General features: G+C 47.0%; 1 protein-coding gene across 7 annotated transcripts in view; it reads left to right on the plus strand.

Moving 5' to 3' along the window:
* Positions 1-2,350: 2,350 nt before the first annotated feature.
* SLC8A3 (solute carrier family 8 member A3) overlaps positions 2,351-27,369 on the plus strand; it is a 137,040-nt gene continuing 112,021 nt past the window's right edge. For 5 of the 7 annotated variants that reach the window (XM_069017554.1, XM_069017560.1, XM_069017559.1 and 2 more), the window contains exon 1: positions 2,351-2,477. The gene's annotated coding sequence lies outside the window, so the exon portion shown is untranslated. Of the gene's footprint in view, positions 2,478-11,849; positions 11,915-25,426; positions 25,641-25,814; positions 26,056-27,369 lie in introns of those variants that run through there. The other 2 variants (XM_069017556.1, XM_069017557.1) reach the window with 2 other exon arrangements.

Consider the following 27,369-nt stretch of genomic DNA (forward strand, 5'->3'; position numbering starts at 1 on the left):
ATTGAAATGTCTTAAATATTACTTTGAATGTTTGAATTTTAGTGTATCTTCCAAGACTAGCATAGAGCATGTCCAGTTTTAAGTGGGCTGAGGTTTCTGACTTTGCAAGAAAAAGCTGGATATGGAAACTTGCACTTTGTATGGACAGACCCAGTTGGCTGGGCAGTGATTTGGAATATGAATAGGAGAAGGAGACCTTTATCTTCTATCTTTCATCTATTCAAGAAGATTTCTTACCCCTGTAATGAATTATTCACAACAGAAATTAAAAATTGAGCAGTCTTTGTCCCTTGAAGCTACGCAGGGTTGTGCAGCGTTACCTGACAGGTCCATTTTTCTCACACATACTGCTCATGATCTTAAAAGTTCTGTCACTGGTGTGTACTATCCACTTTAACAGCCACATACTCCATACAGTCTTTATGTATTTCCCCTTCTGTGTGTTCAGGTAGTGCCAAGAAACTGGGAGGAGAACAGGTGTTAGTTCTGTGCTCAGCCTGGAGATGCTGTGATCTAGGAACTGCCTCAGCAGTTGATGAAGGTTCCTCTGTGCCTTTTCCTTTTGTCCTTGGGGAAGTTCCTTTTGCCCTTGGTGGATTCAGGGCTCTGCTTTCTTTGTATAACGGGTGTAGCAGAACTGAAATTTGGAAAATACGTAATACCTGAAGTCTCTTATGTGTTGTCATATAACTGTAAATTGTTTTTTAGAGCACCTGCATTATATACCAAATATATGTGTAGATAGAAACACACACACTTACATACTTAGGCAGCCCCAAAGAATGTATTTTCCTCTCTGTACACACACAGTGGAGAGCTGGAGTGTAGTGTCCCTTCACCATCAATGCCCTGCCAAGGTGGGGACCTGCAGGGACCACCTCTGAGGGATGAGGAGCTGGCTCTGTGCAATGATTTCCTGTCCAGATTACACAGAAGAGGGCTCATTTCCCATTGACATGTGGTAGCTCCATAGAAGTCAAGTGTACAAACATTTACATCAAGTCACATGCAGTGATCATCTCATTGAAAGGTAGGTGTCTGCCAAGGTGGGTGTTGAATTGTGCTCTGCTGCTTCTCCCCTTCCACTGATCCTGGAAAGCACTTGAGTGATGAGTTTTGATTGCTTTGCCTTTGTAAGTCCTGTTTTGGGTGAGCTGGATCCCAAGAAGTCTCCTCATTTGGCTTTCATGGATGTTGAGACCAAACTTTGGTATGAGTGCTTGCAAAAACAGCAAAGGCCTGTGTACCTCTGCAAGTGCTCTTGGCATCTCTCCCTTGACTCTGGTAACAGGGTTCTCAGCTCTAAATGAGTTTGGAAATTTGGGCAGCTCTGATGGTGCCATTTCTAAAAAATTTATTATTTTCTCTTTCTCTTGAAAATTTGATGTGTTTTGTGGCAGCTTAAAAAAAGATCCTCTCAGTAAATTCTTATTACAAAGGTCAATAAATATCTTAGTGTGTCACACTGATGTTTAGATAGAAATTGCAATCCCAGCCTTGCCTAGTACAGAGGCAATGTATGTAAGCTACCTTTCTGACAAAATCTGGAAAATCACGGCATGGACAAGGGAAAGTCATATTATAGGCAGGACTGAATGCAGTCCTGTCTGCTGGGTGAAATAAGATAAGGAAATATATCTTTCTTACTTCAAAGGCAAAGTTTTTCTTAGACCATCCTTCAGCCAAAGCTTATGTTGTATGGGCAATAAGGTCAGAGGATCCACAGTCTCCTCTAAGTCACCAGGGAGCAATAAAGATACTTTCTGCCATTAAAGATAACCTTGTGTACAGCAAGGGCACAAAGAGAGTGTCACCAAACTGGCCCTGTGAGACTACTTTATTGATGCTGCTTCAGGTTTCTTGTAACATGTAAAACAGCATTATTATTACAGTGGATAACTGCAACAGACCTTTCAGGATTATGTGTTAAGAGCAGCAAGTCAAATACCATCTGCCTAACATGAAAAATTCTAAGTATCATTCCAGAGAGATTTGCCTGCATCTCCTCTGCAGAGGACATGGAAGCAGCTGCACGTCACTTCTATCCTCAGCCCCCTCCCCATCCTGACTTCTTGACCTTTTGGCTAAGATCAATTGTAGTATCAGTTGGACCCTTGGCTTGTACTCTCTTTAGGGACTCTAGCCTGGCCTGGCAGCAGGCTGGGCTCAGTGACCTCCTAACTCTTACCCATCTGTAACTGCTGTCATTCCTGCTCTTTAAGAGACCTGGCAGCTTTTAGAAGTCAAGTCCCGTTTAACATGCCTTGTAAGTACAGCTGAAATGCATTGCCCTGAATTACTTCTGTTTCAAAAGGCAGGTGGGTCTCAGTGTTCTAGAGTGGGAGAAATTGTAGTGTAGCTTGATTTCCTTCTGTTGAAAGCCACTAAAAACATGTATCTGCAATAGCAGATTCTTGGCTTTTTTTATGATTGCTTTGAGGATATATAACCCCAGCATTTTTGGAAGATAACAACAGGTAAGTCCTTTGAGAGCTTTTCACCCCTGCATGAATGGGGCTCTGGTACCAAGGAAAAACATCTCTGGTGTAGGAAGACCTTAAAATACTGTGATAATATGCTTGTATCTGTCTAGGTTTGTAAACTTCCTAAATCCAGAGCTAAGTATCCACACGGGACACAGTAATTGCCAGCCAGACTTAGTGCCTGAAAGCCTTATCTAATCCTGGCTTTTATGCATAGATCCATTAACTTGATCTGCGTGGTTTGTTTTGTGTTTTTTCCCAAGTTACTTGTGGAACTAGAAATAATATATATTATCTCTGGAAGAGACCATAAAATGATACAGTGGAACCTTGTGTGTAACTCAATTAAAGGCATTTCACTCCAGCATTCCTACATCAAACACAGTAACTACAAGATATCTTCCAGTCTTTGTGTCGGCAGAGATCACTTAAAAACTCCACCTTTGTCTCTGCAGCTGTCCTTTGTAGAGGAGGTACATGTAGGATGCTGTGAATTTGCCTTTCACCTAGGGAGGGCTGGCCATGTGCCCTCCAAAGCCACTTTCTGGGGTAGCACCAGCCAGCTCTTTGCAGAGAGAGGGATGTAGGGGACTTCTGCTGCAAAACCCCTCTGGCTGGCTTTTATAGGAAGGCAGCAATATCTTCCAGAGTGTTAGTCTCTCAGCTGATTTTGTCTCAAAGATCTGTCTGATCTAATGACACAAATTGTGGGAGTCCAGGTTTTGTTCGCTGTCTCTTGCTGCTATTTTTGGGATGTGATTTTTCTATTTTGGTTGGCTGGGTGTGGAGGGAGTGTTGCTATGCTTTAGGGAACACTGCAATTAGATTCACTGAAAACAATCATGATTAATAATTATGACTGGTCTGTTACTAAAAAAGGAAAGGGTAGACATAAATAATAAGCCATGGTTAATTTGAAGGCAATCTCTGTCTCTCTCTCTTTGTCTCTTTGAAGAGATTTGAGCAGACCTAGGAGCATTTGGGCTCTCCTTAGGGGATAGGAAGGCCCTCATTTCTGTTCATGGCAGTGAGCCTTGCTCCAGTGTAAGTAATCCAATGAGTTCTCTGATGGAAGAACCTCATTTACCAGTCAGTGACTCTTGTTAGGTGAGTCCCAGATAACTGCAGCATCTGGGCAAATTCCAGCTGTGTTCCAAATAATTAGCAGAATTATTTAAATCAATAATGGCAGGGAAGCCAATGAAACAGCTTTCCCAAAACAAATTGGTGAATAAACACTGAAAAATTTCAGTCCAAGTAAAATCTGTTTACCCAGGATAGCTTATTTCTTCTGTGAGTACATGGCCTCAGGCCTGAGATGTGGAGTAGGAGCTGTTACTACCTGAAATCAGACTTCATTATCCCATCAGAGGATGAGATAGAGAAGTGTCACACTTGCCTGCGGCCCCCTTGCCCCTCCTGATGTCGAGGCCAGGGGATTTCTCCATGTCAGGAAACAGTGCTGAGCTGGGAAGCTGCTGCCTTGCACTGCTGCCTTGGTGCAAAGCCTCGGGCAGGATGGGGCAAGTGATGGAGGCAGAGCAGTGACCCTGTGCACTGGGAGGGCGCTGACGGCTGCTCGGTGGTGGGGGAGCACTGCATTTCTGTAGGAATGGAACACACCGTGCAGGAAGGGCCTGGCAGCGCTGCTGTCAGTCTCACAGATGCTGCAGCTTGGTGCCTGGGTCCTGGCAGCACTCAGACAAGCAGTCTGTTCAGGGGGCGGGGGTGCAGGCTGTGCCATCCTCGTGGCAGCAGCTCTGCAGAATGCCTTTGGAGCTTTATGAAACTCTCTTAGTTTTTATTTATATATACACACACATGCATTATGTAGTCAGTTCACTTTTGACTTTGTTTCATAGGAGCTGAAAAACTGTTTCAGTTGGTTCAAGCACATGTGAAAGTTCTTTAAATAAAGTCATCTCGTAAAGTAATGGATTCTTATAACCTGTAGTTGAAGCAAAAGATCATCTTCTCTCTGCTTAATTTTTCTGTAGAGAGAATTCTTGTTTCTGATTTTACTAAGGAAGTTTCTTCTATGCTCCCAAAGGAGTGATTCCTTAGCCCTTAATACAAATTCTATACTTAAACGATCTCTTGATCAATAACTACAACATAAAGTGAATGTGCTGGGTTTGTACATAAAGATGTCTTCACTATGGAGTTGTTATACGAGGCTTACGTGCTGCCACAAAATGTCCACCTCATAAAGCTTTTCTGATGTGTAAATATCTGATTTTAAGAGAATCAAGAATTTGGGGACAACAAAAAATGCTTTCAGTCACCTCTTCTTCTATGACATTTTGAAAAGTTTGGAGTGTGTATTTAAAGAAGTATCTTTCAATAGTCCCTGCGTTTGTCTGTACAAATCAGAGACCTAAAGACATTTTCTTTTGAAAAGACAAAGAAAAGCCAATGTCAGTCTCTGAGTTGTGGGATACTGACAGTGATCCTGAGTAGAAATATTTGTATTTTCTTGATTGTCCTAATACAGAAATATTTCATAGAATCTGTCACTTGAGGGGAAAATTTTCCCTCTAACAACTGAGGTCTTGTACCAGACTAATGCGTCCTGGTTTTAGATAAAAACAACCATGTTACTGGGTATTCTTTCCTTTTGATCCCCTGTTGTTGAGATTTATTGCCTGCCATTTATAGCATTTGCAGCTTGCAATTAAGGCTTCTATTTTGAATACCTAATGCATAGGCAGGAATTACCATAACTTAGTATTTTGATATATCTTTCAAACCACACAGCAAAAAATTAACATGTTTCAGATGTTATATAAAAGCATTTAAAGCTAGATAAAGTTTATAGGGACCTAATGTTATACGAATAAACTGTAATTTTATTAAATTCTTTCCCATCATTTAGAAGATCTCCCCTGCAAAAAGTCTGTTTGATATCATCCATAGGCTGATATTAAATTTTTTTTTTCCTCAAAGAATTGCAAGTGCATTGAGGATTTGGAGCAAGGAAAGTTTTATGTTTGTATAGTTAACTCTTCATTTTCTTAAACCCTCTTGGTTTTAAATGCTCAGCTGACTTTGTGCAGGAGAGACTGATTGGACATTCATCTCTTGTCTGGAATGAACATTGGAACACCTGATCTATGCATCCATGAGCTGTATTCCCTCAGGAGGGACAACTTACCCAGCCTGTGAGCTGGCCTCCAGGGCTTCCTAGGGGTGCCAGGCAGTTGGCAGGAGCTTTGTGGTGCCCAGCTACTGGGAGGCTTGTGTTCTGGGGGAGTGTCTGGCTGCTGCACGTGTGATGAACCCAGGCTCTGTGTGTCTGCTCTATCCTCAGCTTTATGGCAAGGAAGGGGCTGTGAGGACCTCGGAGAGTAGAAGTGGACAATAGCAAGCACAGTTTGGATGCTACTGGGCTGGAGCTTTAATCATGCTGAAGGGATGGAAGATTGAAGGATGGGCAGGAGAAAGGTTCTCTCTCCTTTGGCTGGACTAAGAGAGTGCTAACTAATGGTTGTCCAAAGAACTAGACTGGACTCTTAAGTCTGAGCCTTGGTTGACAGTGTTGTGTAAAAGGAGGAGATAATGAAAAAAAAGCAAAGGTCTTGTTCCCCCCCACGCCTTTCAGATTAAATCACTGTTTGTGGCTAACAGGAAAGCTGGAAATTTTGTTCCACCAGGGACGGGGGAGTGGAATGAAAGCCCATGTGTATTTTTAGCATTCCTTGTAATCATGTCACCTTTTGAAATGAAAGCATCAGTGCATTAGAGCGGAGAAAGTGGGGAGAGGACATCTTCTACCAAGAGAAATGTCAAGCTCGGGGTGGATTGACTGAGTCATGCACTGAATGAGTGATATTTGTGCAGGCCAGGACAGACCCATCTCCTTCCTGCTGCATGCTTCCTCCCCCTTCCAGGTCCTTGGTTTTATGTGGCTTCCTCCTTCATGTATCTCTGCTGGTTGTCTCCTCACGCATCTCTTCCTAGGTGCTTCTACCCTCCAAAGTATATCCAGCTGGAATAAAACCCAGCACATGCAACATGCTGTGGGATGTTCGCCCAGTTTCCTGCCCAGAGGGTTGGCAGCCCTGGCAAGGTGATGTTACATGCCTTAATGCAAGCTACTAAGCAATGCCTTTTTCTTTTAGATTTTCTTTTGCCTATGAAAAAACCATATCTAACGCAAGGAAGGGAGCGGGGTATCTGTTCAACTATGAATGTTTACTTGCTGTTCACCTCTGAAATGCCAATGAGCATTTGTGCTGTCTAGTTTGAACTGACTATTGGCCTTGGAGAAATTACTGATGTTGCTCTTGAATGAAATTGTCCCTCACTTTCTAAGGAGGTAGAAAAAGTCTGTCAGTATCTCCATTTGAAATTAGACACGTCATGTCTTTGCTCTGGTACATCCAGGAAAATGGAGTAATTCCTAACCTTTGCCTCGCCTTCATACAATGGTAAGAAAACAAAACCTAATTCACACTACCTAGAACAACGATCCTCTGCAGTGGACAAATTTCTTGGTGCTGATAGCAGGCAGCTCACATGGTTAGAGGTCACTTGTAGCTGTTCACTCTGTTCCCCCTGGCTCAGCTTTGGCAGGGAAATGGGGGCACCAGCTGTGAGAATTATAGGAGTGGTTGGAACTAGTTTTTAGCACATTATTCAGTGCTGGGTTGGATGCTTTCACCCCTGGAAGGTAAAGAAACATGAGGGATACAAGAACTTGAGGAGGGTTGGCTGCCATACGCCCAGGCCATTCACTGCAGCTCTCTGTGCTTTGGTGAAGGTGTCATCTGTGGCTCAGGTGACCTTCCTTACTGAACAAAGCAGATGTGCAATTAGTGCTGTAATCCTTTAAAGAGGTCCTGTTCTCACACAGCTTCTTTTAGGTGTCCAAAAGTGTCAGGCAACCTTCATCTCTTCCCCCTGCACTCCCAATGAGTGTTGCATTAAATCCCTTCTCCACTGTACTGGCACCAGAAGTGTGTTGTTTCTGCAGTGTCCCACAACTTTGGTCTCATATTTGCACTTCCTCCTGCTTCATGGCAGTCACACATAAATTAATTAAGCCACAGTGCTGGCTTTCTCCTCTTTCTTGTATATTTTCACTTGATATCCAGCTTCATGACTTGACTGAAGGTAGAAATGGAAACCTTCATGCTAAGAGTATGGAGACTCTGTGAGAGCAGCCAGGCCATGAGTCTGGCAAGCAGGCACCAGTGGAGGGAGCTGGGTTGGGCTGGGCTGGGCAGCAGCATGGTCCCACAACCTCTGTGGTGCCCCTGGAGCGGCTGCTGGGGCCATGCTGGAAGGTGGAGAGGTGCAGGGTTGGTGGGGAGCCTTTAGGGCTGCCCACTGCAGTGTATGGACGGGACTGGATAGCTTTCCTCAGCCTGCATCTGTCCCCCCACCTCCCTTCTTCCAGTAAAAGTGGGTTATTTTCACCCAGAGTTGCTCCCTTGGTGACTTGGGTTCATGGTACGAATTTGGGGCACGGCTTTGTCATCCACTTGTGTGCAGAGCAGTATGGTACCTTGCTAAAGCACCCCCAGTGCCACCCAAACGAGGCCTCTCTGGCTCCCCAGTGAGTCTTGGCTGAGTTAGGGAGCAGCCCTGAGCACACATAAGCATTTGCTGTAGGGAGTCACCCGTCAGTTAAAGTGGAATTACATGCTTTACTTACTAAATTACTCTAGGCTTTGCTTAAGTATATAATTAAGAATTATGCACTCAAAGATAACCATTTGTAGGGTTGGGGCTTGCTGTCCTGCTTCCATTTCCCTAACAACACAGGAAAGTTACTTGTGTTCTTGTCTTGTTCTGCCTGGGCAATGTTTCCAGCTGCTGGGATCAGAGTGTTATGGAGACAGGAGGACAAACAGCACACAGACCCATAGGAACTGCTCTCATTGCTCTGGGAAGCCATCTCAAAACAAGGGAGCATTTTAGTGGTCCAAATATAGCTGAAGAAGCTTATTCAAGTATTGCAAAGGGCCAAATCCTGGCTGTCCTTCAACTCAAAGTCTTTCTTCAAGGCATCTTTCCCTCTCTCTCTATGGGTGGGTTGGGAAGGAACTGGTGGCCATGGTTTTCCTCAGCCAAGTTGCTGGCAGGGCTGTGTCCCAGAACTGCTGCCTGGCCAAGGACTCTGTGGTGTTTAGCAAGCTCAGCTTTGCAGACCAAAGCCCTGTGTGCCTCCCCTGCCAGTGATTTCTCCCAATTCTGTCAGCATCCCAGGGGACAGCACTGGGGCAAGGCAAGCTGTCCCTCCCTTGTGGTTAAACCAGCACTGAAGAGGGCTGACTGGGCACCGTGACCACAGCTCCTCCTGGAGACACCCATCTGCAGAATGAGCCCAGGAAGGCCATTTTGCTGGGATGACAGACAGCAGCAAGCAAGGAGCTCCTGAGTAAGAATGGATCCGAACCAGTAACAGTCACAGGCAATGCTGTGTATCCATCAGCTCCTACATGCTGGTGTCTCCCAGCAGTGCTTTTCAGCAGGAGAGGTTCCCTAGTCCCTCTGTGGTTTTGGCAAGCTTTGGGTATGGCATGACAGCAGTCAGAGCAAAGCTGTATTGCCTGCTAAGGAAAGGAGTGTACTTTGGTGGTGCCCACCACCGTCCTTTCTTGTCACTCCTCTCACCTTTCTTGTTTAATCTGCATGACCTGTGTTTGTAAAGATGGAGAATGCAGGTTAAGGAGCTAAAACCCATCAAGTGTTTGTGATTTTTAAATACAAGAGGCAGTTTGGGGGGTTAGTTTTTTCTTATCTTCTAATAATTTTCACTACTTTTGCAGGGCCAATTTGCCACAGCTCAGAAAAAGTCTGATTTGCTGTTTCTGCTTTTTTCTCCCTTGCCCAGACTGGACCTGATGTTTTGTGGTGCCTCTTGCACCACCATCTTCCCCTTTCGGCGCCTCAAGGTGTAATTGCAGGTGGGATGTGGTGGTAGGCAAGGACCACTGCATGGTTCCTCTGGGCAGCTCTTCTGCCCACATTGCAGGGGCAGAAAGATGTGCAACCACCTGAGCAGAGCTGAAAGAGATGTCATGCTGTGCACATGCTGTGCAAATAAATAGCAGGGCTTGTCAGAAGTCCTCTCTTCTGATATTGGCATTGTCACAAAACCTTGGAAAAGCGTACCTCCTCCAGGCTGTCTTCTTACAGAAGCCACTCTATCTAAACACATTGAGTAATCCCTGCCTCAGGCTAAAAAACTTCTGCTTGAAATAGTGTAGATGAGTTAAAAATATAAGATAATAATTTTAACATCTTAAGTTACTGAAAGCTAGCCATGTGCCAGAATGCATTGTACCAGAGACTGGTTGCTCCCATAACTTACCATTTGGGGTCTGACCCTATCCACTTCTTGGCTGCTGTCAAATGTCACTTGTCTATGCAGGTGCTTCCAGGTCTAAAATCCCATGGTCCCCTAGGAGCTTTCTCCTAGGCAAGTCCAGTGATGGTGACCTCCCTTTATCTGCAGAAACATATTCCCCAGTGGTATTTGGATGCTTCCTTCTCCATGGTGGCATGGCTACGGTTAATGAAATCTTTGCTGTGCTCCTTCAGACCTTTTCATTTCTGTGGTGGAAGGAGTGATTCTGGGTGGTTTGTGTAGTCATATGAAGATTTTTCTTTGACTCTTAGGAGAAGATGAGCTGCATCATGGCCGGTACATACCCTTGTTTCTGCAGCAACAAGCTGTTTACAGTTTATTTTCTCTGTACTAAAGTGCTAACCAGCTTGAACAATAATTTAATGGTGTCATCTACAGTATGTCTAGTATCTAAGGAGAATCAAACCATATATCTAAAAATACGTCTTTGGAGCAGGCACTCACTACAGCCTAAACTGGAATGAAAAGATCCTGGCCCAAAAAATGAGTGCTATGTTCGGTGCCATTGGACTAATCTGGTTCTCACAGTAAACCTAAAAATGCAGTTTACACTACTCAAACAGAGGATTACCTGCCCACACTGAGTATTTTCCACTTCTTTTTTCTTTTTTTTTTTTTTTTTAAGTACAGAGATCTCAGTGACAAACTTTGTGTTGCTTCATTGTTATTGTTCATCCTATGCGCTCAATTCAGTCTTCCACAGCATTTAGCAGCACTGTTTGAACACTGCTTCATCCCACATCTCCTTCCTGCATAACTGTTCTGTGAAATAAGCCAGGGAAAGGCAGGTTTGTGTGTCTTTGAATGAGAAGCAGCTCTTTCCAAATTCCTGCCCATCACACAGCTGTTCAGCAGCCATTCAAGTGGTGTTTTTTTTCCAGAGGCGCCTCCTTGTCTCTGATCTGATAGCAAATGTCTCCTTTCATGTCCTGCATCAAGGCTGCTACTTTGGCCTCCTATTCCATTTGCTCCTCTTTTTTAATGCCGTGCCAAACATATTAATGTTAGGCAGAGCTGCCCTGGATCCCTCGGCATAATTCCAAATATAAAGCCCTCCCTTTGCCCACACGGCCAGGAGGGCTCCATTGGGCCGGCTCCGCCCCGGCCCCATGTGTGGGCTGTAGTGGTGGCACCATCCAAGCCGTGGCCTGTGTATTGTCCTGTTTATTGCTCTCGGGCATCCAGAGGGCTGGCTGCCTTTTGGCCCCGCTGGCTCTGCAGCATCCATCTCTAAGTGCATCCTGCTGTCCTCTAGTGAGACCTGCCCGTGGGCCCAGCCCGGCGTTTGGACCAGAGGGAGAAGGGGGCCCGTGGCAGGGCTGTGCTGTCCGAGCAGGGTGGTGAAGGGCCTGTTGCTGCCCAGCTCCCTTGGGTGTCCCTGCCACCTCCTGCTCCAGGCTTTGTGGGGACTGCTGCCTCCGGTTCACCTGCTCAGCTTTATCCTCAGGCTAAACAGACTGCACACCCATTGAAAATCAAGAGCAGGCTGACAGGGAGTGGGGGGAAGGGGCAAGATATTTGACAGGTGATTATGGTTAGGGATTTTCTTCCTATTTATCCGGGTGTGGCTGCATGCAAGCCAGTTGGAATGCTCACTACGTGCCCTGGTGACACTGAATTTTGCTGCATTGTCCCATTGCAATACAGAGGGAGAAGCTCCTCATCATCCACACCTCTAGCGCACAGGAGGGGTTTGTCCAACCCGAGTGGTGCCCTGCCACACGCGGCTGATGCCCAAGTTGTTAAGGCAGGGGAGGATCCGGTCACTGCATTACTGACAGCCCCCCTGGGCAGCCAGAGCACTGTGCAGTGTGACAGCTCTTGCTGGCTCTGGCTGAGCTGGCGATGAGTCACCTTGAGTGCCTGACTTCTTGATAAATCCTGGGAAAAACAGGGCAGTTAAATGTCAGCCAATGGGGGAAATTTTCAGCTGGGGTACACTAAACTAATTCTGCAGCTGTCAGGGGCATTTGGATACCAACCACCCACCTGCAGACAAGGCTGGTTCAAGAGCGCTCATCTGCCATGAGTCTGCTGGGAGGAGGCTGGTCAGGTGGGCCACAATTTTTAAGGAAAGCCTGGATGCTGCTATGGTTTTCTCTCTTCTGAAGCCTCCAAGTTTGTCTTATTTTTGAGGCTGGGTAGGTAAACAAAGAGGCTTTGTCTTCCCCTGCTTCTCAGGAATGTAGATGAAGGTAAAATGAGAAAATGCCTGGTTTTGCCTAATGTATGGTTCTTTCCAGGTTCTCAGCTGTCTTTTAGTCACTTTAAAAGCTGATAGGAAGTATTGATCTCATTTACTCTCCTTATAGCTTGACTGACTCTTTATTTGGAAACTGGAGTCTTGAGATACAAAGAAATAGCAAAGCTCATCTCGTGGACTGGAACAAAACTGCACTTTAAAGTATCTGAAATCTGTCTGGTGGCTTTTCTGTGGGCTGTGTTGAAATACTGAGTCCCAAGAAGTGAGGAGACTGTGACCCACTTCTGTGCTGTGGAGAGGACTCTGGCCTCCTGGTCCTCTAGAGAGAGGCTCTTTTGCTACTGTCCTTGTGTGGTTTTCCTCAGCTTCCCTGAACCTGCAGCTCTGGGGAATGGCAGCTGCTGCTAGGAGAAAAGGAGAAAAGCTGCAGCAGCATTTCTGCCTTTGCCCAGGCACTCTTGCCCTTTAGGGTTGATGGTTCTAACTGCGGTGTGAGAGACAGACCTAACCCTTCATTCCTTTCCTTTCTGCAAAGTTAGCTTTCCACAAGCTTCCCTCAGAGCTGTATCTTTCATTTTAGGTCTTTTAAGCAGGCTTGATGGTCAGTCATAAGAGCACTGTGGGAAAGCTCAGTAAAGAACATGGCTGACTCTTTAATGCTAGGAGAAGTGAGAGCCACCTTTTCCAAAAGTGCTCAACAGTGAGAAGTTTCAGATGACTCACCTGCAGGAAAGGAAAAAAAAAGTAAAATAACTCTTAATTCTGGACACTTCTTGACCTACTTTCAAGCCATGTTCCTTCCCCACCACCACCCACTGTGAGAGCACAAGCTTTGCAAGAGAATTGCTATGTGACTGTTAATAGTTAAATGCAGTTTTGTTTATTGGATGTTTTGGAAAACATAAAAAATGGCTAAGTGCACAGACAGACTGTTGCATCCAAAATGATTTACTGCTTTGCCTTTTATAGCTCTTGATTACATCAGGTTGCTGCATCAATATCTTGTCTGTACAGTCCAGCCTGGTGGGGCAGCAAGGCAAACAATATTGTTGCTGGGTAGTTTTCCAGGTGGTGTGGCAATTAAATTAGCTCTCCTGGGGGATGTAGGGTGGATCTCCCAAAGCTGGGAAGCAATTTAAACCCATGCATGTTCAGATGCTTGTCCAGCCCATAGATCAAAAATAAAAATACACTGTTTTAATGAACTATTTGGGGTGTTTTGCTTAGGACTGCCTGACTGTACTTGAGCAAAAACCTTGCCTAAATATTTCACTACATCTGTCTTTGTTCAGGTTGCAGTCTAAAAGAACAAACAGCTGTCCATAGCAAGGGATGAGTGAAAGCTGTGAACCCAGGTTTGGATTCCGAAGCCTCTAGAATATGAAACTGTTTGAATCCAGTTCAGAAAAAGGCACCAGTAGCAATGCCATTCCCCAGGCTGGGATTCACAAGCTTTACCTCCTTCAAATTATCACCAGGGTAGGATGCAGAACTTAGTGCCCCAATGCCATGTCTGGGCTGTCTTTGCACCTGCAAGTCTCATGGTTCTTGTAGAAGAGTGTCCTCCTGACTGCCCAACAACTGAGGAAGCAAGGAATGAGATTTGACTTAGAGGATCCAGCAAAGCCCACAACAGGAACAGATTCCCAATGTTCTGGTATCTCCTGCAAGGCCAGATCTGAATTCAAAGGTGTTTTTTTCTTGTATTAGAAAATCTACCTCTGCCAGGTTGTGGTCCCACTCCCTTCAGCAGACAAACCTGCTTTCCCTATAGGATGCAGGAGGCAGCAGAGTAAAGGTGGCTAAGGTGGTGTGCTTAGTGTATAACCTCCATAGTGGTCCAGAGCAGCTGGGACAGGAAGGAAGAGGGAGGGAAAGGGGCTCAGTGCACTGAAAGAGCTTTCCTCACAGTTCATAGAAAAAGTAGGGCTAGAAAAGCAGATACTAAAGCAGTTCTCTTGGTGAAAGAGCCAATAGTTGTGACCTTAAGCCCCAGACAATACAGAATGGGAAGGCCGGGAGAGGACAAGGAGGCTCCCTGGTGAAAGCCATTTTCATCAAGAGTTCAATTTCCTACTGTAGCCAGAGCTTGTGCCTGATGAGTGTACATCTCTAAATCAGATACACTTCATACTCCTGTTCTTTGGCTGTGCACTAGACACAAGGAGTGATGGCAGGAAATTGAACACAGGACTGCATGTCTGCAGCTGTGGGGAATGTGACGGCATTAGCAACCCGACCAAGGGTCTCTTTCTGGTGGCTCCAGGACTCACAGAAATACAGTACAGAGCCTCAGATCCAATTTCCTGCTCCCCTTTATCCTGGGTGTACATGTCAGTCAGAGTGACCTCCTGTCATTATCAAGTGATCCATCATATTAAAACAAGGGGGAAGGCAAAACCACAGCAGAAAGGAAAATTAATGTGTTGCAGACTTTGAAGTACTTCCCCTTTTATCCTAGCCCATAAAACTTTGATTTAGTTTTGTATCCTGGCTCAAGGGTTTCTCTCTGTCCCAGTGTTCTGATCTGATCAGTCTGGTTTGCACACTGGTGAAAAGCAAGCAGTACCTGCACCTGTGTGTAAGGCAAGTGCCCTGGGGGACTGTCACTTCACTGATGCTGGCTAACACCATTCCATGCCAGGGAAGCAGGTTCATTGCTGCTGTCCCAGGTTTGTGCCCTTCCCCTCCAAGTTTATTAAACAACAGACTGTCAGGGTGTATGCCAGGGAGGATGGTGACCTTGTGCCAGGCTGGTGTGTGAAGGAGGAGGATCTGCAGCATACAGGAGGGATGTAGGCTGTGTCAGGAAGTCTCCATGCATGTTGCACTCTTGTTGAGAGGGTCAGGCAGTGCTAGTGGGACTGCAATAACTTCCAGTCCAGTTCAAGGTCAGGAGCAAACCAATGACCTCTTTGTCTGTGATCTTGCCTTTTAGTAGCAGGCATCAACTAAGCAGTTGTTATTAAAGGTCTGTTGTGCTTCATGAGGGGACTGGTGGCTGTGAAATTCTGATCAGAGTACAGATTTCATTCTGCTTTGGCGAATTCCCCCTGAAAGGTGTTGGATGCAGCATGCTTTGCTTTCTGCTCTTCACTGTTCTGCACTGCCTCTTCAGCAGCTCTCATAGAGTGGTGTGCACTATCCTTCTCACAGTGAAAAAGTTCCAGCTGATTTCCGTAGGATCAGGATTTGGCTTGATCTCATCTGTACTCCAAGGACTTGAAGCTCCCCTGCACTGCCCTCCACGCACTGCAGTAACACCAGGCTGGTTGGAAACTTGTTGCACTTGTCTCTGTAAATGCAGAGGGTGACAGAGAGGTCTCACATTGGCAGCTGTGGATGTGGGTCAGGATGGATTATCTGCAGGTCCTCCAGCTGTCTGAAGTTCATGAGTTTGTTTTCTGAACTGGTCTCACAAGATGTGGGGACCCTTGACCTGGCCAAGAGCAGCGAATGCTCAGACAATACAGACAGTATCTGGAGGCCGAGTCTGGATACTTAATGCTCCACAGCTGGAGCACCTAGGCTCAGAGCTCTGCTCTTACTGCTGCTGAGAGGTGCAAGAGCCAGAGGAAATGTGAATGTGTCTTATTTACTCTGTGCTGTTGAGAAATCTGTGCAGGGAACTTCCCCTGTGCAGTATCTCAAGCACCCTAAGATGTTTCTATAGCAAGGACTGGCATTTGACTGCCTGTTTTCACCAAAGAAAACTGGTGACCTGGTTTGGACAGCTCTGTCTCATCGTTCCCCAGTGGTACCCGGGGTACGGGGGAAGACTCGGTAGCTGAGAATGAACCCACAGCTGCAGTGCATTCAGAGGAAGGTTTCACATCCCCACCTTCTGTCATGAAAAAACCTCTGTCATAAAATTAATCGGTGATTTCACACTTCCTGATATACTATGAAAATGATTAGACACAGCAGCAGCTGGGGAAGTGATGGGACTCATTGAGGTTTTGCTCCTTCTAATAATATCTTTTTTCTCTTTTATTTTTTTTTCCTTTCCTGAATGCACATTCATTGTTCATGGAAACTGACAAAGGACTTAAAATCGCAATATACCTACCAAACAAGTCCAACAGGGGAGCTGCTCTTGCAGCCTGTCCATACCACATGGCAGCAGCTCTGTCTCATCAAGGCAGTAAAAAACTGTAAAACCACCAACAAAGAAATGGGGAGGAACCTGTCTACACAGAGGCTAGATAAAAGGTGTTTTCTGGTTTTTGCCTTTCTGAAGGCATGATGAAATAAGCCTCACCTCATGGCTCTGTTGCATGCTTTTGTCCCTGCATGCTGTTACGGGGATGGGATTAAAATCCTTACAGCATGTGGAAGTGGAAGCTACGCCTTGACCTCCCTTGGGAGCACAGTGGGTTTGTCACAGACTTGAGCCAGGGAGCTGCTGCCAGGCTTCTGAGGGTGACAGGTGGCAGCCTTGGATGCCTGGAGGCATGGCAATCCACGGGATAGTGTTGGGCAGAGGGGAGATGCCAAGGGGATGATGCTCTCCCAGCCAGTGGAGAAGAGGGGAGCATTGGTCTTTTCCCCAGGGATGGCTGCAGCAGCTGATGGCTTTTCTTTCCCTAGTCCGCCAGCAGCAGTCGCAGTGCTGTCTGTGCCCTGTAGGACATGGAGCCATCCCTACACTCTCCTGCTCAAGAAAGTACTTGAGGGGACCCTAGAAAGATGTTAAATAGAATACCATAGTAATATAACCATATAGAATGAGGTCTCAGTCCATTTCTAGTTGCAGCTGAAACCAGTGAGACGATGGCAGTAGGGACAGCAGCTGAAAGGGGAATGCAGTGGTTTATAGCAGAACCAACTGAAAGGGAATCTAAGCACTGCAGGGTTTACTGTTCTCGCAGTGTGAGCAAAACCGCATGATGCTGGGGAAGGAGGCTGCTTGGTAAGGCTGCCACTCCTGGGATGCCATTTCCCTTGCCCAGTAAATACTGCTTCTGGAATGAGCCACATAATGAGTGTGCTGAACCATGCCTTCATCTTCTGGATGGCATCGCAAACAAGGGTCAAGCAATTAGCCCTTGCAGTGGCTTTGGGAGATCACTAACGCCCACTTGCATTTGAGGAGTTGCCTGGCACTGTTGAAGATCCTGGAGTAAGCCTGGGCAGGGCTGGGACCAGCAGGTCTGTCCCTCCTCTAGTTCTGGGACTTGCTAGCCTACTGCAGGGAAACTCTGTAGCCAGGAAACAGTTTCCAAAATCCTAATTTCCCAGTTGTGAGCAATTAGGCAGGTGGAAGGAGAGGCTTGGAATGCCCAGTCTGTGGGAAGTACATGGTATGTTAGGGCTCTGCTGTGAGACCTTAAGTGCTGCCAGCTGGGTCTTCTCTGCTGTCAGCTGTGCTGAGTGATGTGGGGTCACTCCTGTTGTGTGTGGCTCAGGTGGCTGGTACAGTGGTGAACCCTGACAAATCTCTTGGTGGCATGTGGAGATGAGGTGTGTTTTCCTACCTTGTTTCTGCTCCTGACCTTGGGGTGAGGTTGGTGTATTTGGTAAACAACACCGTGAGCAACTTGTGTGACTGGGATTTCTAGAAGCTACTGCTCTGTAGCTGCAAGATGGTCAGCAGTGCAAAAATGAATGTGAGAAACCACACAGACCAGAGCCTGTGCAAAATGGCCATAGCCTCCCTCTGCCAGGAGCACACTGACAGCCAGAGATAGGCAGCCCAAGGCTCTCCAGGCTGAAGTGCTTCTGCCATTCCAAGTTATTCCCCTTGTTATCTCCAGAGAAAAACTGCTTCTGCACATTCTGGGATACAAATCAATTATCATGGAGAGTTACTCCAAGCTTGCAGTTTATGTGAAGTGTTGGTAAAGAGCAACAGCTAAACCCATGTCCCCACAGGAACAACACAAAGAGGGGCTTAAAGAGGGTGTGTAGTGAGAGGAGCAAAGTCAAGAGGTATGTGTAGCTGGGAGGCAGTGTATAGAATGGGGCAGAGGAGAGGGCAGAGACTGAGTGTAGGACTCTGTACAACATACAGGACAAAATACACACAGTATGTAGGAGAAACCCCTCTAGAAAGAAACCCCAGGCTATGAAAGACCACCCTATTCTTTGCACACAGCTGTGTCTTTCTCCTCAACAAATTAACTACTTTCTATCTGAGTTCTTTTGATTGCTCTGAGGGTGGGTATATAGGTGCTCTAGAATGACCCTGCTTGAGCAGAGAGGTTGGACCAGACCGACCCACTGTGGTCCCTTCCAACCTGACCCATTCTGTGATAGGTATATGTTGCAGGTGCCAAAGTCCTTTTGTGGCTGTGCACTTTTTTAAAACAAGAGATAATATTCTTGTAAATTCAACTTTTAGAATAACCTGAATAAATTAATATTTAAAGAGATAACCAGTGTTTTATCATCCACTTAATCCCAAAACATGACACATATCAGAAAAATGATTTTGCAACACAACTAGATATTTAAAGGCAAGTCTTCAGTGCTGAGGGAGGTGGCAGGCTTTGTGTGGTGTCCTGATGACAGGCCTCTTCCCAGGGAAACTGTCTCTGTCTTACCATCATCAGAGCAGTCTAGGGTCAGACTTTGCACCAGAAGCACTCATCCCATATGTGCTTCCTGGATCCTGCCAGATCTGGACAGAAGCCACATGTATCCTAGAGACGGATGCGTCTCTCCATGCACAAGCTGCTTACTCCTTTAATTAAACTGTTAACTTTCATTAACAGCTGATCTTAATTTACTTTATAGTTCTTTTCCACCCCCCCCCCCCCCCCCCCCCATTTTTATAAACCAGGATCAGATTCTCCTGGAGGGAAGCACGGATTTCTTCTAACTGCTCAGGGGGAAGAGACAATCTGGCACTCCTCAATTTGTCCCAGATTTGTAAAGGAAGAGACACTACTCCATAGGAGACTTTTTTTTTTTAGTAGGTCTCAGCTGTTTTGTTAAGAAAATTATTACACTGACCTTAGGGGAATTGTAAAATTTTATTCTATCTTTATCCAGCATTTATTGCTATCCCCATTGGACAGTGCTATCAAGGTCTTTAGCTGTGCTATCTGGTAACATCCCCTGAAGCTGGGGACCTTCAGCTCTGGCATTTTGCACACTCAAAGTAGAGACAAATCATAGTGTGAAGCCTTGTTTGCCAGCCCACCAGACAGAAGCTGTTGGGAGGTTAGAGGAGGGGCACCTTCAGCCACACCAGCACTTGCTGCCCTTGAGCTGAGCACCCACAACCCCATGCCAGGCACTGCTTGTGAAGGTGGGCAGCTACAGGACGGCTGCAGGAGAGTCTGAATTGCTGTGGAAGACCCTTAGGAGGCCAATACAGGGGATGACGTGCTCCTGCCACTGATATGCTGTCCACAATGTAACATAGCCCCAACCATTTTTCATTACAGGACAGTTTTAACCTGTTAGCAAACTCTCTGGCCAGAACAGCTTACCCAGAATATGAAGGCATGGGATGCAGAAGGAGGGGTTTGAAAGAGATGTAAGAAAGCCAGCCTGTGTGCAGTGCATGGCTGAAGCACCAGCTACTGCTCTAGAGTTGCTGTGAATCCTCTGCTCCATGGAGCACTGGCTTAGTTTAAGAAACATGGATTTTTTTTTTTTTTTCTTTTCATGCTATTAGCCAGCATGTGGTGCAGGAAGCAGAAAAAACTACCTTGGTGCCAGTGTTTAAGAGGGAAACCAGGGTGGTGGTGGTGCAATTGATTTTTGTCTTTGTTGGGTTTCAAAATCAATGAAATATGAACTTTTCCCATTGATTTTTTGAATTCAAAATTATTTTGGGAAGCTGTTAAATGAATTGACAACTTTGTGTGCTAAATCCTCTTCCACACTTTGTAAGACATGTGCAAGAACCAATCAGAATGTGCTGATGTGCTTACAGGCTTCTTGCCCTGTTAATATTTGTTGCTGTCTTCTGTCATACCAAACCTCTTCCTCTGAGACCAGGTTCCTTGGTACTCAGTGAGAGTGGGGGAGGAGCAGATCCAATCCACTGCTGTCATCTGAGCTGCATGTTCTTGTTCTGCAACTGAGAAAATGGGTGTACCCCTAGCACTGTTGGTGCTGGTGGCTCATTACACGTCACTGCAGTTGAAATGGCCTTTTTGAATGTGCCCCTTGTCCTGGCGCATAGCCTGATGCTGTAAGTCACAGAGTCCCATTGGTCCTTCATGGAAAAAGCTGTTCTTATAAAAACCCCTCAAGAAACACATCACCTAGTTTGTAATAGAGTTGCTCTTAAGCTAAGAGACCAAAAATAAGGAAAGTCTCAGAGCTCCTCAGCCTGAGAAGATTCCCCTGACCACACCCATGGATGGCAGTTAAAATGCTGAAAAAATCCCCTTTGAATGAGTCCTGTTTCCTGCCCCAGGACACACAGGCTTGCCAGACCAAGCCCCCTTGGGTGTTTGTCCTGAGCGGAGGGTATGCTCCACCACAGATGTCCACTTCTCTGCAACCTGCAGTGGTCAATCCATGGATCAACAGTTTCTGAAGCCAATGCTAAAATGGAAAACTTTGGAATGGAATTAACATGTGTCCTGGATTCCACCACAATCAAAATCTGGTAGTGGGGTGTACCCTCATTTTCCATTGTCAGGTAGATTCTTTGGAAGATGTCACTTTCATCAGAAGTTTTCAAGGGTTTGACTTGCCCTGAATTCCCAGGGACTGGTTGCTATCCTTGGTTAGGTTTTTCATTTTTTGAGGGTTTCTACATGGTGTCTGAATGCTGCCTAAAGTTTCTTTAGGTCCATGTTCAGTTGCAAAGAAAACCCTTGGCAAGCTGAGGCCAGGACATGTTTGTGGTATCAGTCACCATATGGGCTTGTCTCTACATTACTCTGCAATCATTTGTGAGAGTAAAGATGACTGCACAAAGAATTGCCCCTCCTTATAAACCAGACCTCAGAGGAGGGTGGCCTCTGACCCCGGGCTTAACCTCTTGGGAAGCTCTGCAATGAGACTAGAGGATCTTATTGCAACCTACAGCTGTCTCAGACACACCTGTGCGTCAGAAAGATTAAACCCATATTTTTCTCCTTTCTGAGCAGTGTACAAAGGATACACAAAGAATCCTTATCTCCATCTGTGGCAAGCCCCCTGTCTGCTAGGACCTGTGGAGGAATTGTCCCCCGGTTATGGGAAGGGCTGTGAAGAGTGCATGGACTGTCCCAGGGGTCCCATGACTTGTTCAATAAGAATTTGCACACTGTTATGTGTATAAAGCCCAGCTTGCCTTTTGGAGCTCTAACCATGTTTGCAAAACAGGCTTTCATGTAAGAAAAAAAGAACAGAATTTTACATTTGATCTGGGTTCATTTGCTCGGTAATCATGGATAGGCTTGAAGCTGCCTTCTACATGGTGGCTCCTTTCCTCTTTTGCCTAGAAAGTAATTTTTTCTCAGATTTAAAACTTCATTTCAAGGCTCTGAAAATGCATCATACTAATAAAATGTCACATTATCTCATCCCTTCTGACACAAATGTGAGCAGGCACCTGATGAAAGCTGATGAGGGAGGAAAAGCACAGCTATGGAAAAATAGCCCAAAACATAACACAGGTTCACCAAGGTCTAATCTTGAATGAGAGAAGGGGGCTGTGCCAGGCCCTTTCGTACAAACTTGAGGTCAGGAGCAGTTGGTCTGCTTGTATTCAAGGAACAAGGGCCAATATAGTGTTTGTGGCCATTCTTGGGTCATTAGGCCAAGGGCTGAAAGATTACAGGAGGACAGCAATAGTGGGAGCAATTCCTAAAGCCTTTCTCAGCTAGAAATTTTCCAAGGAGGAGCCAAACGTACAGCTCATCATGTATGCCATAATAAAACAATAATATGGCCCTATCCACCTGAAATTTTGGATGGCAACTGTGTGAAATTCTTATCTGTATGTGCTAAGTGCATAGCTGATGAATGAAGGGGAAAAAATAGATCCTTTCAGACTCAGCTAACACACGCCCAGAGTTTTCTCTGGAACTTGTAGAACACTGGCAGGTTTTTATGTCAATAGATGCTGTTGGCATGGCAGAGCAAGTCAATGCCTGTTATGCACATTGTCTTTAAGAACAGCACTGCTGTTGACTACATTCTGCTGTCAGCATCTTTATTATCAGCATGGTTGCCAGCAGAAGGCTGAAGTCATGGGATGTTGAAGCTATGGGTTAAGTTAAAAAAATCTTCTCTAGTTTTAGGCAGCCAAGGAAAGGAGGAGCAAAGCCTCCATTTCTTGTTCTGCTTCAAATCTCAGGAGCTTGGAGACAGGTTTGAGAGAAGTATGAAGGTCCTGATTGTTCATGGGAAAAGTCCCCACACGTTCATGAAGAACTTCTTTACGGTGAGGGTAACTGATCACTGGAACAGTTGCCCAGAGAAGTTGTGGAGATATCCAAAAGCCATCTGACCTCAATCCTGAGTAATGTGCTCTAGGGGACTTGTGTGAGCAGGGAGGTTGGACCAGATGACCTCCAGTGGTCCATTCTAACTCTACCTGCTCTGTGTTCTTTTAATATACTAGTGTTTGGTAGACTTGCAGTGGTTTTGGGTTAGAATCATACAATAGTTTTGAGTTGGAAGGGATCTTTTAAAGGTCATCTAGTTCCAGCCCTCCGCAATGAGCAAGGACATCTTCAACTAGATCAGGTTGCCTACCATGTCTCTGGGCAACCCGGGCCAGTATTTCATGACCCTCATTGTAAAAAATTTGTTTCTTATATCTAGTCTGAATCAGGCCTGCATAAGTTTAAAACCATTAGCTCTGGTCCTTAGGTGAGGTAACACTTGAAACATCGAGTGATCTTGGCAGTCATTAAAAACTAATATCCATGCTTGTTTAGTGAGATTGTGCTAAACAGCCCAGGAATTTCCCTGTATTTTAATTGTTAAAGCTAATATAAACAAGAGGTGGTTGGTTTTTTGTGTTGTTTTGGGTTATTTGAAATAGTATTTTTATATAAATGGTTTGGTTGCTTTCATCTCAGGTTAGTACTTTGCAAGCACACCTTTAAGACTAAGGAGATAAAAAATTTCATATACTCCTTCTTGTAATGAAAAATTTCTGCCTGAACTGAGCAATGTAAGATGAGGCGCATATGGAAGGGAAGGAAAGAGGGAAATGGCTGGGAGTGTTTCTTAAGTGTATTAGGCATGATTTTATGTACTGGGATGAGGTGAAATGAAACATCTGTGTACCATAAAGAGCTCTGTCTGTCTTAAGTTATTGTCAACTGTAAATTTGTGTATTGCCCCCAGGGCTTGCTCCTGCTGACGAGCATTTTGCACTGCAGCTCCTCAGCTCCAGACCCACTCTTGCTGAGCCTTAAACACAAGCAGTTGTTTGGAACTGTCTGATGATGAGCTGTGGGCTGGGAGAGTTTCCCTGTGCCACCTGGGGCGGTTTCCTTTGCTTGGTGTTGGAGGTGACTGGAGAGCTGCCACCCTTGGGGGCTGTCCTCCCTGGCAGGGGTGTGAGGTTTGGAGGTGGCCACATGGAGATCAGATGTCACTGGCTAGTGCCAGAGTCCCTGCGTCCACACAGTCTTGGGTGTCAGCCACTGATGCTGTGCTGTTGATTTTATGTGTTGATGTTAGTGAGGGTTCTTCTGCAGCTCGACTGAGACTGCTGGGCACTTTAGTGCCATGGGCCACAATGCACATGTGCCTGTGTTCCCCCAGGCACTGGGAAGCCCTTCTCCTCCCTGACATCACACAGGAGCATCATTCAGGGTTGCAGCCCTGTGCAGGACTGGCCAGCGCCCCGAGGTCAGGCACTTCAGAATATATTGGATCTTGCCATGTCTTCTGGCCCATGTGCATCCCATACCACGTTCCTACCTGGTAAGCTGCCTTGCTGGGTTATTTGAGGACACCAGGAGTGGCAGGTGGCATTTGGGGAGACAAAAGGCTGAGTCTGGGACCCACAAGGTGTTCTGCCACTGTCTTTTGTACCTCCATCTTGTACTTATTTGCAGCAACTCTGTCCCCTTGTGGCCTGCTCCTGCTGCCTGTCTGTCCTGGACTTCCATGCCCTGCTCTAACTAATAACAGTGAGTAGCCAGACCAGAATGCATAATTGCTCTGCCAGGTCTCTGCATCTCTTCTGTGCTGAGTTGTGGGGCCAGGGGCTGCTCTTATTATGGAGCCATAACTATTATGGAGCCATAACTAGAATGTACCAGCTGACTTTTAGGGACTTAGTGGTCTGTGATGTCCTGCAGGGGACCACAGCCCATTTGCAGTTTTTCTTACCAATTTCTGGCAGCATGAAGCCTGCTCAACTCTCTTACATGTCACCTTCCCAGTAAGTGTTCTGCCCTTTCCTTTTCCCTCTTTGTATGTCTGCTGCCTGTGCCTGGCTGAGGTAAAAGTTGTTGCCCAGTGTAGGACTCAGGCTCGAATTTCTCATGGCAGTTGATTCAGCTGCTTTTGACAGGGATGGTTTGCACTTGCACATGTGCTCAGGTCTCACCAGAAAGCTTCTGGGCCTTCATCACCTCAGGGGGTATGGGGAGTCACTGGGGACAAACGGTCTGGGGACAGCTTCTCTCTGGAGGATGAAACAGACCGTTCTTTGGCAGGATAGCCCGGTGTCAGGGATTGTTGCCTTGTAGTACCTGGGCTCTAAAGAAGTGAGAAGCTATGCCAGAAGGTAAATCTCCTGGAGGCACATGTCTGCCCATAACTGCTGTGGCAAAAACAGAGGGGATCCTAAGGGGAGGCAAATGTGTGCAAATACCATGATGTGTCTTGTGTGAGGCATAAATGTACTGCTTTGTTCCATGGTCCTGGAAACCAGCCCCCAGTAGTCTTCTGCCAAAGTCAAATAGCAACTTTGGAGGCAATGTGTATTTTTACCTTAAAATGACTTGCTGTCTCACAACTTATTTGACTTTGGTTAAAAAAATAACCGGGTGGTTTCTGCAAGCACAGACTAAAGCATGCAGCTTCAAATGGATACCAGGACCAGCTCTGGCTGTGTAATTATATTGCCTATATTTAATCTCTCAGAAGTGTTTGGCAGATGGCAGATGCTTTAAATTTCAGATAAGCAATCAATGTCTTCTTCTCTGAGGCTCGACTACCATGTTCTTACCCTTCCTTGCTTGAAATACACAAAGTCAAGCCAACATACTAGGATGGCACAGGAGTGATCCCTGCTCAGTGAGTGTATATCTCTATATATATATACCGATGGAGACCTCGTAGAGGTGTGTGTGCGCGTGTTACATGCAAGACGTGCTCTGCCTTAATTTATTTTGGAAAGGGTTTGCCTTGCTTTCACCGTGCCTCGCTTTAAACGATCTGAAAATCCCCCCCTGGATTCGGAGGAATAAATATGCATGGCTTGTAATTCTGTTGCAGCGCTCGCTCCCAGCTGATAGGTGACGTGGAGTTTGGAGGCTCGCAGATTGGCTTTTTGATTTGGCTTCTTGCTGCAGTTGTGCAAACCTCGCTGGCTCCCAGAAATCAGGCTCAGCGCTTTGCCGTGCACCGTAATGCTGGGAAGCCTGCACCGAGTCCCGATGGTGTGAGCGCGGGAGCGGGGGAAGCCCAGCAGATTCAGTGGCAATCTGGGGTACAATCCATTTTTTCTTCCCCCCTCCCTCGACCCCCATTCATCTCCATCTTCCTCGCCCTCCTCCCTCTTCGCCAGATCTCCCTTCCCTCCCCAAACTCCACCGCACGGAGCTGAAGATCAAGGCTGGTGGATTTATCAACATTTTACCTCCACCCCCACCCCCTTTTCCAGATGCACCTCCCCGCTCTCCCTGACAGCTGCAAAAGGGAGCACAGGTTTTGTAGCGAGCGAGGCAACTTGGAGTGACATGCAAAGGCGAGCCCCCCCGTACCCGCACACACCGTCGGTGAATCACCGGGAGATGCGATGAGCTCCCTTTAGGAACCGGAAGGATTTGTGTTGGGGAGCCAGCGGAGCCCCCCCCCCATCCCCCAGACCCTCCAAAAAAAAGTCAGGAAAGCCGGCAGAAAGGGTAAGTAAGGGGGTGCCACCCCTTCTCCGTGGGAGACGCGAGGTTGGCGGGCAGGTGTCCTGCTGCCAGTCGGGGCTCCCTGCCTTGCACGGGAATGGCCGTGCAGCGGGGGGTACCGGGGGAGTGGGGGGACGAGAGCTCTTTGCCGGCTCATCTCCCGGGATAGCGGGGGGAATTAGCGTTGCCCAGGCGCTGGGAGCTCGCTTCATTCCCGCTGCCTTCCCGGCGCCGTGGCGGCTCCGTGCCCGTGTGTGTGTGTGTGTGAGGGGGGGTGCGTGTGTGTGTGCGCTGCGGAGGGAGGGCTTTGCCTACGGCGCGGAGCGGGCGCTGCGGGGTGGATGCGCGCCGGGGAGGGGGCGCCGGGCCGGGCCGGGCCGGGCGCTGCGGGGCCGGGGCCTGGCGGAGCGGGCGGGCTCCGGCGGGGCGTGCGCGGCAGGAGCTGCCCGGTCCCGCGGCACCGCGCGGCCGCCCCGGGATCCCTCCCGCCGCCGGGCGGGGGTGCCCCGGTTCGGCGGCGCGGCGCGGCCCGCAGGGATGCCGGGGAGCCCGGGGGGTGGCTGTGCCCGGGGCTGCCAGGCGGAGGAAGTGGCTCTCATGCAGTGCTATAAATTTCCTTTTTAAAATCCCCCCCCCCCCCCCCCCCATTTAAATTTCCTTTTAAAATTTTTTTTCATTTTTTTTTCCCCCGGGAGAGGCCGGGCCGGGCCATCCGCGGGGCGGGGGCACCGGGGCCGCCGTCCTGGGCAGCTGTCGCGCTCCGTCCGCCGGGGCCGGCTTGTTTACCCCGGGTGTCAAATATAGCTGCTACGCCAGGCGCTGCCCTAAATAGGGCACGGGGCCGCCGGCAGGCCCGCAGCCCCCTATGGCAGGGGGACAGGAACTCTACACACACACATGCACACGCATGAGAGCTGACCTAAATGTGGGCTCATTTCATACTCTGCCTCTGTCCCAGCTTTGCTTCAGGGCTTTATATTTTTTCACCTGTGTCTAAAGTATCGATCACCCTGGGTGAGAGATGAAACCATTGCAGTTGGTTTTGAGTTTTTTACTGTTATTCTAAAACGTGAGGCCATGGCCATTTCCCCCTCTGCCCCTCCAATGGAGCTGTAGTGTAATGGTTGGGTTCCTGACTTATTGGGTTGTTCCTTGGCTTATTCTGGGGATTTTACCCTAAAAATCTGTTTCAGATTTAGGGGGAAACACTGAAGGGACAAGGTGAGAAGGGGTGCCTTACACACATCTTCCCCCTCTTCATGCTTATATATGTGTGTTCCTTTAATTCCACACATCTCTGTATAAAGCAAAAGGGTG

This window comes from Aphelocoma coerulescens, chromosome 5 (assembly GCF_041296385.1).
Source record: "Aphelocoma coerulescens isolate FSJ_1873_10779 chromosome 5, UR_Acoe_1.0, whole genome shotgun sequence".
Taxonomy (NCBI): domain Eukaryota; kingdom Metazoa; phylum Chordata; class Aves; order Passeriformes; family Corvidae; genus Aphelocoma; species Aphelocoma coerulescens.